The sequence below is a fragment of the Gossypium hirsutum genome, chromosome D02, assembly GCF_007990345.1.
Source record: "Gossypium hirsutum isolate 1008001.06 chromosome D02, Gossypium_hirsutum_v2.1, whole genome shotgun sequence".
NCBI classification, from domain to species: domain Eukaryota; kingdom Viridiplantae; phylum Streptophyta; class Magnoliopsida; order Malvales; family Malvaceae; genus Gossypium; species Gossypium hirsutum.
In genome coordinates, this window is record NC_053438.1 from 16,894,987 (window position 1) to 16,908,259 (window position 13,273).

The 13,273-nt window shown below is 35.6% G+C and overlaps 1 non-coding gene across 1 annotated transcript; it reads right to left on the reverse strand.

Annotated features, from left to right (window-relative positions):
* Positions 1–11,216: 11,216 nt before the first annotated feature.
* LOC121214982 (small nucleolar RNA R71) lies at positions 11,217–11,323 on the reverse strand. The gene has a single exon (XR_005910717.1). It is a non-coding gene; the product is annotated as a small nucleolar RNA R71 (small nucleolar RNA).
* Between the last annotated feature and the right edge of the window lie 1,950 nt (positions 11,324–13,273).

Consider the following 13,273-nt stretch of genomic DNA (forward strand, 5'->3'; position numbering starts at 1 on the left):
TTTATGATGCCCCTTATTTTGCCCTAATAGACATTGTGTATTTCTGTAAACTTGAGGGTTTCGATTGAGATCACTTATGGTGAGATTACTGTACTTAGTTCGTTGGGCCAAAATGTACTGTTAGAGGTACAAGGGGTTGTGTTTTTAGCTAATCTAATGGAGCTATCGTTTGGAGAATTTAATCTGATTCTGGGGATGGATTTGCTTGTGGAGCATCGAGTCAGTTTAGATTGTGCTACTAATAGGGTGGTTCTGAGATTTGAGAATGATGTGGAGGTAGTTATGATTGGCAAGCGTCATGATTACTTATCCAATATGATCTATACTCTTGTGGCTGAGAAACTGGTTCGGAAAGGGTGTGAAGCATATTCGGCTTTTTAAGTGATTCAACCTCTGTGGATTCTTCTGTTGGGAACATTCGAATGGTTAGAAAGTTTTCAGATATTTTTCCCAAGAAATTATTGGGTTTACCTCTGGGTCGAGAAGTCGAGTTCGATATTGAGCTTTTACTGGGTATAACTTTGGTGTCTATCGCTCCTTATCGTATGGCACCAAATGAGCTTATGGAGTTAAAGGCTTAGCTTCAGGAACTCCTTGATTGTGGGTTCATCTGTTCTAGCGTGTCTTTGTGGGGGGCACCGATGTTGTTTGTAAAGAAAAAAATGGTATTATAATGATGTGTATCGATTATTGTCAGTTGAATAAGTTAACAGTTAAGAATAAGTACCCGCCTTCGAGGATCGATGATCTATTTGATCAGTTTCATAGAGCTTATGTGTTTTCTAAGATAGATCTCCATTCTGGGTATCATCAGCTTAAGGTTAAGGAGGTTGATGTCTACAAGACTGCGTTTAAGACTCGTTATGGGCACTACGAGTTCCTAGTCATGCCCTTTGGTTTGACGAATGCTTCGGCTGCATTCATAGATCTGATGAACCGGGTTTTCCAACCATATTTGGATCAGTTTGTCATGGTCTTCATAGACGACATTTTGGTATACTCTAAGACCGAAGATGATCATGATGAGTGTCTTAGAGTAGTCTTTTAGATACTTCGAGAGAAACAACTCTACGCTAAGTTGAGTAAGGGTGAATTTTGGTTAAAGGAAAGTAACTTTTCTAAGGCATGTGGTTTCTACAGAGGGGATTTGAGTTGATCCTAGAAAGATTGAGGTTGTGCTTGATTGAAAACAACGTAGGAATGTTTCTGATATCCAAAGTTTTTTGGGTCTTGCGGGCTATTATTGGAGATTTGTCGAGGGTTCTTGTTGATTACAGCTCCTGTGACTAAGCTGTTGCGTAAGAATGCCCCTTTTGTCTAGATTGATGAGTAGCAATCGAGCTTTGAGAAGCTTAAATCTATTTTTGACTCAGGCTCCTATTCTGGTACAACTTGAATCTGATAAGGACTTCGTGGTATATAGTGATGCATCTCATGTCAGTTTGGGTTGTGTACTGATGCAAGACGGTGAGGTTGTGGCTTATGCGTCCCGATAGCTTAAGTCACACGATGGCAACTACCGACACAGGATCTCGAGTTAGATGTTGTTGTCTTTGCCTTAAAGATTTAGAGGCACTATTGGTATGTGAGAGGTGTATTATTTATACCGATCATAAGATCCTTAAGTATCTCCTTACCCAGAAGGAGTTAAACCTAAGGCAGCGTAGATGGATTGAACTATTTAAGAACTACGATTGAACTATTGAGTATCATCCCGATAAGGCCAATGTGGTGGCCGATGCTTTTAGTCGTAAGGCAATGTTTGATTTGCAGGCGATGTTTGCTTGCCTAAGTCTATTTGATTATGGGGGTCTGTTAGTTGAGTTGCAAGTTAAGCCAACTTGAATCAATCAGATTCGGGATAAACAATTGGGGGATGATTCTCTGGCTTTGCGATTCCGTCAAGGAGAGAAGGGTGGTACGTATGATTTTGGGTTGAATAGTGATGGGGTTCTGTGTTTCCGAGGATGGGTTTATGTACCGAATGATCTTAATTTAAGACAATCCATTTAGAGGGAAGCATATAGTAGCCCTTATGCTATGCATCCTGAAGGAAATAAAATGTATTGGGATCTGCGAGAGTTGTACTGGTGGCTTGGGTTGAAACGGGAGGTAACAAAATTTGTTTTTCGTTGTATGATGTGTCAGCAAGTTAAGGCTGAGCACTAGTTACCTTCACATTTCCTTCAACCTGTTAAGATTCTCATGTGGAAATGGGAACGTGTGACTATGGACTTCGTTAGTGGGTTGCCCTTAACACCTACTAAGAAGGATTCTGTGTGGGTCATCGTGGATCGATTAACCAAGTCTACCCACTTTATTTCAGTTCAGACAGATTATTCTCTTCAGAGGTTGGTCAAGTTATATATTTCAGAGATCATGAGACTTGATGGGGTATCGGTCTCGATTATTTCTGATAGATATTCTCGCTTCACTTCTCGGTTTTGGAGAAAAATTCATGAGGCTCTGGGTTTGAGATTGAACTTCAGTACTACGTTCCATCTTCAGATAGACGGTCAATCTAATAGGGTGATTTAGATACTAGAGGATATGCTTCGGAGTTGTGTGATCGATTTCTGAGGTAGTTGGGAGGATTTTTTGCCATTAGTCGAGTTCACCTACAATAACAGTTTCCAGTCCAGTATTCAGATGACACCTTACGAGGCGTTATATGGTTGTAAGTGTCGTACTCCATTGTGTTGGACTGAGTTGGGTAAGGGATGGGTTTTGGGCCCTAAGTTGGTTTCTAAGACTAAAGACAAATTTAGACTAATTTGGGATCGTCTTAAGGTGGCTTCTGATACACAGAAGTCCTATACGGATCTAAAAAGAAGGGACATTGAGTATTCCATGGGTGATTATGTGTTCTTTAAGGTATCTCCATGGAAAAAAGTTCTACGATTTGGATGTAAGGGTAAGTTGAGCCCTAGATTCATTCAGCCGTATCGGATTCTGAAACGTGTGAGACTAGTCACGTATTAGTTAGAGCTACCTTCGGAGTTAGACCGTATTCATGATTTGTTTCATGTCTCTATGTTGAGGTGGTATCAGTCGGACTCATCTCATATTGATTTAGTTGAGGAGATTGAGGTTAGATAGGATTTGACATTTGAGGAGGAGCCAATTCAGATTCTGGACCGTGACGTTAAGGTATTGAGGAGGAAATCTATCCCTTTAGTGAAAGTTTTGTGGCAGAATCATGGCACTGAGGAAGCGACGTGGGAACCTAAGGACTTGATTCATCAATTGTATCTGCATCTGTTTGTATCAGGTAAATTTTGAGGTCGAAATTTCTTTTAGGGGGTAGAGTTGTAACACCTTGATTTATTAAATTTTGTTTTTATGAATTTCATAATAATTAATTCTTTGTATCAGTGGTTAAGTGCTTTAATTCCGTGTCTGAAGTCTTGGGTTCGAGTCTCAGTTCAATCGTTTTGTTCCTAGGCCTATTGATTTAAAATAAAATATGTTTGCAGCCAAAATTTTGGAGTTGATTTTTAAACAAGTTTGTTTGATTTTAGATTAATTAATAAATAAATAAAACATAATTAAGTATTTAATATATAAGGTTTTATCTTTTCGGTTCTGTTTTGAAAATAAATAAAACAAAGTGGTTAATATGCGTGTTTTTATCCTTTCTTTCTTTTAAAATAAGTCTCATTTTATTTTTGTTTTATTTATTTTATTAGAAAAAAAGCCCTTACATTTTGCACTCTATGCAACCCCATACTTTTAAAACCTATTTGATGCTTGGTACTGCAAAAAATATTTGGAATGTTGTTATTTTCACCTACTCTCGTACTGGGAATGATACGCAATTTTTTTAGATTCGTAATAAGGTCCATGGTATAAAATAAGGGTAGCTTACGGTTTCTCAATATTTTATTAAATTAAGTGGGTTGTGGCAGGAATTTGATTATTATCAAGATTTTCAAGTGAATTGTGACAAGGATGCCGAAAAATTTCAGTAGATGGTGGAAAAGGAACATGTTTTTCATTTATTGGCTAGGTTGAATACTGAGTATGATCAAATTCAGGTTTAAGTTCTTGACAAGACTTCGTTCCCTTCTCTCAATGTGGCATACTCTCATGTGCAACAGGAGGAGAGTCGTCATGTTGTTATGCTCTATAATCCACCTTTAGAGACAGTTGGCCTCATTACTAACCAGGATGGTCCATCGGGTGGTAAGTCTGCCAATGATCACTTGATGTGTGACTACTGTGGTAAGCCTCAGCACACTAAAGACTTGTGCTAGAAGTTGCATGGTCGTCCCACTCGAGGTCGTGTTGGAAAACGAGAGGGTAATTCTCAGCCTCAAGCAAATTTGTCAAACTTTGTAACAATAGAGGATAAGTCCACTTCTGCTGGAAGTTTTACCTCGGACGAAATTCAACATCTTCGACGCCTCTTGTCTCAATTGGACTCTACCTCAATTGCCAAGTCTAATCGTGCGAAATTAGGTACTGTTTTAAATGCTTCATCTACTTCTGACTCTTGGATTATTGATTCTGGTGTGAATAGACATGTGACAGGGTCAAACAAAAGGTTATTTAACTATACTACTTGTCCTTTTAAAGATAGTGTGCAACTAGCCGATGGCTCCCTTACCTCCATCTTTAGAACAGGTTCTATTTTGTGTACTCCCAATATCACTTTATTCTCTGTCCTCTATGTCCCTAAATTCTCGGTTAACCTTTTATCTATTAGTACTATCACTAAAGCCTTACATTGTAAACTTGAGTTCTTTCTTGATCACTATGTCTTTCAATACCTCCAAACAGGGAAGATGATTGGCAGTGGTAGATGGTGCAATGGCTTATATCTCCTGGATTGATTGTCTAGTATGTTTTAAGCATTATTTGGAGATAATAAAGATGTCAACCGGGAGATACTTCAGTGGCATAGGCAGTTCGTACATCTATCATTTACCATTCTTGCCAAGATGTTTTCTAATTTGTTTTCAAGAACTCAGTTATACTCTTTAGTTTGTGATGCCCGTGAGTTTGCTAAGCATACAAGAAATAGTTATCCTTTGTGTAATAATAAAAGTAATGTTCCTTTTGAAATTATTCATTCGGATGTTTGCGGCCCTACTCGCCTTACTTCTTTATCTGGTAATCGTTGGTTTGTTACTTTTATTGAATGTTGCACTCGAATGACATGGGTATTTTTATTAAAGTCCAAAAGTGATGTTTTCTCGTGTTTTCATTCTTTTCATAAATTGATTACTACTCAGTTTGATGAAAAGGTTATGATTTTGTGAACTGATAATGGAACTGAGAATAACTTTAATGATCATTTGGAATCATATAGGATTTTTCATTAGACCAGTTGTCTAGGTACAAGTGCTTAGAATGGTGTTGCCGAAAGAAAAAAATAGGCATCTTTTGGAGGTTGCTAGATCACTAATGTTCACTATGAATCTTCCAAAGCCTTATTGGGGGGATGTGATTTTGGTTAATCACATGCCTATTCGGGTCCTAGATTTTAAAAGCCCCATAGAAACCTTACAACGCAAGACAGATTACCTAATTTCACTGAAGGTCTTTGGTTGTGTTTGCTTCGTTCATATTCTACATGGGAGCAAACTAGATCCTTAAGTAGTCAAATGTGCTTTCATTGGATACTCTCTCTCATAGAAGGGTTACAAATTTTATCATCTGCCATCTAGAAAGTATTATGTAAGTATGGATGTAACATTTTGTGAGGATGAATCCTACTTTTCTTCATCACAACCATCTCTTCAGGGCGAGGTTACTGAAAATGAGGAGATGACACCTTGTACTGCTACTCTTTCGGGGGAGAATTTAGTTCCACTAGAGACTTTGGTTTAAGAGAAGACTAGTGGATGGTTGTTAGATAGGCCTGGTTTAAGGACATACAATAGAAAAGGCAAGAAAGAAGATGCCATCATACAATCTACTTTATGTCCTGACTATTTATTGTCAGGTGAGTCTTCTTTACCTCCGTTTGCTACTGACTTGGAATTACCAATAGCCCAACGAAAAGGTGTTAGAACTTGCACTGTACATCCTATCTCTGACTTTGTCTCTTATGATTCCTTATCCCCATCCTATAGAGATTTTTCTTTGTTTTTGTTCTCTATGTTTGTTCCACAGTATTAGAGAGAAGCTATCACTAATCCAAGATGGAAGAAGGCTATGATTGAATAAATGAGGGCTTTAGTAAAAAATGAGACGTGGGAAATGGTTAATCCTCCTATGGGGTAGAAAATGGTTGGTTACAAATGGGTGTTTACTATCAAGTATAAAGGCTAATGGTTTAATTGAAAGACTCAAACCCAAATCAGTAGCGCAAGGATTCACTCAGACATATGGAATGGATTATTAAGAAACATTTGCTCCAAATGCTAAATTGAACATGATTAGGATCCTTTTATCATGTGCAGCAAATCTTGACAAGGACTTATAGCAGTTTGATGTAAAGAATGCCTTCTTATATGGAGACTTTGAAAAAGAAGTGTATATGAAAGTTCCTCCAGGATACAAGGATAAAAATACTCAAAGGAAGGTATGTAGATTGAAAAAGGCCCGGTGTGGACTAAAGCAATCTCCCATAGCCTGGTTTGACAAATTAATAAGGCCATGGTGTCATTTGGCTATTGACAAAGTAATGCTAATCATACCCTCTTTATAAAACACTACAAGGGTAAGATTCATCTCCTTATAGTTTATGTTGATGATATAATTATGATAGGAGATGATAAGGAAGAAATTGTCTGGCTTAAGAACAATTGGCTTAGGAATTCGAAATCAAAGACTTGGTACAATATTTCCTCAAAATTGAAGTGACCAGATAAGAAGGGATTTTTATTTCCCAAAGAAAGAATGTCTTAGATCTTTTGACAAAGACTGGCATGTTAGGTTGTAAACCAGTAGAATCACCTATTGAGAGTAATCACAAATTACAAGCAGAGATCGGTGAGATGGTGGGTAAAGGGAGATATCAAAGACTCATTGGACATTTGATTTATCTCGCTCATACTCGGCTTGATATAGCCTATGCGGTGAGTTTGGTAAGCCAGTTTATGCATGATCCTCGCGAAGCTCATATATAGGCAGTATTGTGAATGTTGTGCTATTCGAAGTCTATACTAGGAAAATGTATTCTCTTCTAAAAAAATAGTCATCTAAAGATAGAAGTATTTATAGATGTTGATTGGGCTGGCTCTCTTGATCACAGAAGGTTTACAACAGGTTATTTTACCCTTGTGGGAGGAAATTTAGTCACTTGGAGGAGCAAAAAACAAAGTGTTGTAGCTCGATCAAGTGCATAGGTTGAATATAAGGCCATGAATTAAGGTGTTTGTAAGTTTTTATTGCTGTAAGAGGTATTAGAAGAGCTAAAGTTGTTGAATGAAAAAGGATCAACCTTGTAATGTGGTAACAAGGTGGCCATCAACATAGCTCAAAATCCAGTATAATACAATAGAACCAAGTACATCGAAATAGATTGCCAATTTATCAAGGAAAAAGTAGTCAGTGGTGCCTTAAGTCTATCTTATCTAGCACCCGAAAAATAGTTGGCTGATGTTTTTAATAAAGGGCTCAACTGTAAGACTTACCATAATCTTCTTTGCAAGTTAGGCATGCGAGACATCTATGCACCAACTTGAGGGGGAGTGTTGAGAATCTTTGATTATTTGATAGCATTGAATAATATCTTTAGAGATTACATCTGACTTTTTTAGAGATTCTAATTAATAAATATTCTTTCCCAAGTTGATTCAATATTACATGTATATATAATTGTACATATTTCTAAGAAATACATACTTTGAGAGAGGTTTTTCCTCAATACATTAGAGCATTCATCTCTAATTTCATCAAATAGGAAAAGCATCTCCGATACTTGTCAATTCATAGGCAACATGCATATATCATGGTTTTCAAAGAAACAAAATAGTGTTGCATTGTCCACTACCAGAGCGGAATATATTTCTGCCTATAGTTGTTGTGATCAAGTTTTATGGATGAAACAACAACTTAAGGACTATTGAATTGATATAGATACCATTCCTATCAAGTGTGACAATACTAGTAATATTTGTCCACTAAAAATCACATCCAACATTCTAGCACTAAATACATTGAAAGAAGCATCATTTCATTAGAGATCATTTCTGAAAAGGAGAAATAGTTCTAGAGTTTGTTGACAGCTTAAATCAATTAGCAGATATTTTTACAAAACCTTTAGACAAAGAAAGATTTTGGACACATAGAGGAGAATTAGGTATTACAAAGATTTTGGACACATAGAGGAGAATTAGATATTACTACATTGTCTTAATTTCGTGCTCAAATGAATTTAACACTATGTTGTTTTAAAACTATTTTATAACTTAAATTTGATTGCAAAAGTATATATGCATGATTTATATGGCTCTTATATGTAAAAAGTTAAGGGGATTTTTTTATATGGATAATTGTTCTATTTTGACCTCGTTAGTCTAACATGATTTTTTTTATGCTCTTGAACTTCCTAGAATGGATTAAATTTTGTTAACTTAGTTTTTTAACTTAGTTTTTTTTTTGTTTTTCATGACTCATATGCATCATTCTTAAATTATGCAATTTCATGCATAAGAAACCATTAAGAATTCCCATAATGTCATTTTAGGACCCTTAAAACCCCTAAGGACCTAAAATTCTCGTTTTTGCAATTTTACTGCACTTGAAAACAGTATTGCAATTTGGTATCGATACCAATTAAAAAAATTTTGATACTCGTTAAAAAATATCAATACCACTGGGTTTTAAAGGCACCTGCATGCTGTTTCAAAATAGCTTTGATTCAAAACCTAAAATTTTTTCCCTTCCATCCAAAAATTCTCCTCTCATTCCCTAAAACTCTTCGAAACTCTTTTTTTTGGGGGGGTAATATCTTGGCCTTTCAATCCTTTTAAACATCCTTCCATTAAGATTTGCACAATATTGCTTAAGGATTTTCACTATTTCAACATTTTGAAGGTATGCCCTAGAATTTTTAAATTTTGTATTTTATAAAATATAGGTTAAATAGTTCTTCTTGATGATTTATTGGGTTGATTTGGATTATATTTATTGCGTTTTGTTGCAGAGGGTTTCTTATTCTTAAACATTTCTTAAATTTTTTTACCTGAAACCCTTGCACACCAAGTGTTTGACAAAATTCCCAAATAATTTTTTTTAGAGTTTTAGTTGAACTCTTGAGAAAAGACCAAGAACCGGTACCTCATCATCCCACCAACCTAGTGGCCCTACATAATCATTTAACGAATGTTTTCATAATGATGCCTCATGTCACCATTTTTGTAGAAACTTTGCATCTAAGAGAGTCTGGAAGTCTAGGAAAGTCGATATAGTCATGTTAGAGGGTATTAATTTTGTCTATCTTTCAATTTTGAAAAACTGAAGTTGGATGGATTTCCTTAATATTTCATTGCTCACTTATTATAATCTTGTTCGAGAATTTTTCTCTAATGCCACACTCGAGCACGATGAGTCCGATGGCACCATGACAGCCATCGCTTCTTTTTTAATGAAAATCCCCACATGTATTACCTTAGAAGAGTATGGTGATTATCTTTATTTGCCTTGTGGAGGTAACTTCGATGAAAAATGTGCTTTTAATCCTAACCTTTCTATTCAGTCCAGATCAGCATTTGAACTTAACTTTCATGATCGTGTTCTCCACTTGATCATAACTTGGACCCTTCACCCTTTCAAAAAAACATGCTAAGCTTCGAAACACTGATTATTAACGGCTCGATTCTTTTAAATTCGATAGGCGTCCCGACTTAGCCCTCATCATGTTTAATAAAATTACTAAGGCTATCGGGAGGGGGATGAATACAAATATCACCCTTCCCCGTGGCAGTTATTTGTCATATCTGTTTAGGACGTTAGGCATTAGCATTCATGGAGACACCCCTATTTCCTCTAACCAACCTATTAGTTATAGGGCCCTTCATCATGCGGGATATCATTATGATTCCACCACCAGTACATGGATTAAGAGTGACAATCTGGCAGAAAATGAAGATGACAACATCGAAACCGCTGTTGAATATGATAAATGCCAAAAGTAACATGCTTTAATCTTATTCTTAATGCGTTTTTGGATGATTATTCAATGTAAAATGGTGAATTTTTATGGCCCTAATCCTTTAAATTCATGTTTCTATACTTAGGAGAACATTTGGGAGCAAAAGGAGTGAAAATAAAAAAATTGGAGCAAGTTTCAAAAGCCACACGGGCTGTACACACGGCCATGTGAGGCACATGGGCTAACACACGACCATGTGCTAGATCGTGTGGATTTCACAAACTACACTCCAAACACGTGGAAAAATGCAATTTTTAGGCTTTTCGGGCATTCTAAGACCTATATATGACAAAGATAAAAAGAGGGGAGTAAGTCGTCCGAGAATATTAAAGAAAACAACTTGAAAAACATCATTGAAGCTGACTCTAAAGTAGATTTCTATCAAGATTGAAGATCTTCTTTTGATTTCTTTGAAGTTTATTATGAGTTTCTTTATTTCTTATGGTTATAATGTCTTTAAGATGTTTTTATTTTCAATTATGATCTAATTTTCTAAATACCTAAGGGAGATGAACCCTATGATTAATTATGTCTTTTGAGTTCTGTTTATGACTAGAGGAAACCCATTGGATCCATTACTTTTTGATAGTGAGATTGAAAAGAATGCTCACAGAAATCATAGAGAGGTTAAAGAATTAAGGAAAAGTCAACAGAATATAATAAACAATCAAGAGGAAAAGGATATTCTGTGGAGATGGGTGATAATCAAAATAATCAACTACCTCCCGTACGTCTTGCCCCTCTGACTATGTATGATTATGCTAAGCCCACTTTGATTGGAGCTGAATCAAGTATTGTCAGACCAACTATTAATGCAAACAATTTTGAGATAAATTCAAACACAATTCAAATAATGCAACAATATGTTTAGTTTGATGGTTTGCAAGATGAAGATCTGAATGCTCATTTGGCCAACTTTCTAGAGATTCGTGACACTTTCAAGATTAATGTCGTTACTGATGATGCCATACACTTACGGTTGTTCCCATTCTTATTGAGGAGCAAGGAAAAATAGTGGTTAAATTCATTGCCATGAGTTTCTATCACTAATTGGGCGTAAATGACTGAAAATTTTTTGTTAAAATATTTTTCACTGGAAAAAATAGCTAAGTTGAGGAACGACATCTATTATTTTGTTCAGTTTGATATAGAAACTCTTTATGATACATGGGAGAGATTTAAGGATTTGTTGAGAAGGTGTCCTCACCATGGACTACTTTTGTGGCTCCAAGTTCAAACTTTTACAATGATTTGAATACTTTGACTAGATAGATGATTGATGCAGAAGTTTGAGGAACATTGAACAACAAAACACCTAAGGCAGCTCAAGAATTTATTAAGGAGATGGTACTGAATAATTATCAATGGCAAGTTACAAGAGCAAAACCTGTTAAGGCAATCAGAGTTTTTGATATTGATGTAGTTTCTATGTCAGTAAATTAGGTTCAAGCTCTTGGTAATAAAATTGATGGTTAAATTTTTATAAACAAATGAATCTAGTGATGCAATGTGATACGAATGGAGTGGGGATGATTAATTCAGAATATTCACCCATCAAGTCTAGCATAGAGCATGAACTAGTCGATTTTATGGGTAATAATCCTAAATCTCAAAATAACCCCTATAGCAATATTTATAATGCAGGTTGGAGGAACCATCCAAATTTATCTTGGGCTAGTCAAGGAAATCAAGTGTCACAACCCCTTCCGAGTTTTCAACAACCTTTCAGCAAGAAAAGAAACCGAACCTTGAAGAGATGCTTGCTAAATTTATTTCAGTTTCTGAAACTCGAATTCAAAACACTGAGATAGCTTTGAAAAATAAGCAAGCATCAATTCATGAATTAGAAAATCAAATTGGACAGCCTGCTAAACTGGTTTCAGAAAGACAGCAAGATAGTTTACCTAGTAACACTGAACCAAACCCAAATGAGCATTTGAAGGCAATTACATTAAGGAATGGGGAAGTGTTGTTAGAGCCTAAAAAGAAGTTGAAACAAGAAACTGATGAGAAATATGATAGTGTGACAAAAATCGAAAAAATGAAACATGGTGCTTAAAGAATACAAACCATCGATCCTGTATCCAACAAAGTTGAAGAAAGACCACATGGATGAACAAATTGGTAAATTTCTTAATTTTTTTAAGAAATTACATATTAACTTACCTTTTCTTGAAGCTCTTTTGCAGATGCCCACATATGTAAAATTTTTAAAAGAGCTATTGATAAATAAAAGGAAGTTAAAAGAGCTATCCATTGTGGAACTCAATGAGGAGTGTTCAGCCATTCTCCAAAATAAACTACCTACTAAGCTGAAAGGTTTAGAAAGTTTTACTATCCCTTGTTTTATTGGTAGTTTAGATATTTAAAAAGCATTAGTTGATTTGGGTGCTAGTATTAATTTAATGGCTTATAAAATGTTCAAGCAACTTGGTCTTGGGGAACCTAAACCCACTAAGATGAGTATTCAAATTGTTGACAGATTTGTTAAATATCCTAAGAGCATTATTGAAGATTTACTTGTGAAAGTAGATAAATTTATATTCCCTGTTGATTTTGTTATACTTGACAGGGATGAGGATATTGAGGTGCCTTTAATTTTAGGTTGACCCTTTTTAGCTACTGCTAGAGCTATTATTAATGTGGGTAATGGTAAACTTGTGCTTAGGGTATGTGATGATAAGATCATTTTTCAAATTTATGATGCCATGTGATTTTCTAGAGAGCAAGATGATTCCTATTATTTTATCAACTTTATTGATCATGCTATTCAAGATTCATTGTAAGAAATTATTCATAAGGACACGTTGGAATTGTGTCTTGTTCAAGGAGAGGAGTTCGATGGAGATAATGTTGTGATGAATGAGATGAAAACTAATTTAGATACTAATGAGTCTCCACTAAGACAGAAAGTTTTTGAGGTTATTGGGATAAGTAAAGAACTAAAGTTGAAACCCTTTATTGAAGAACCTCCTAAATTGGAATTAAAGCAATTGCCAAATAATTTAGAGTATGCCTTCCACGGAAACAATTCTAGATTACCAATGATTATTGCTTTGGATTTAAAACTGAATGAGAAAGATGAGTTATTGCAAGTGTTGAAGAAAAACAAAAGAGATATAGCTTGGAAAATTTCTAATATTAGAGGAATTAGTCCTTCTTTTT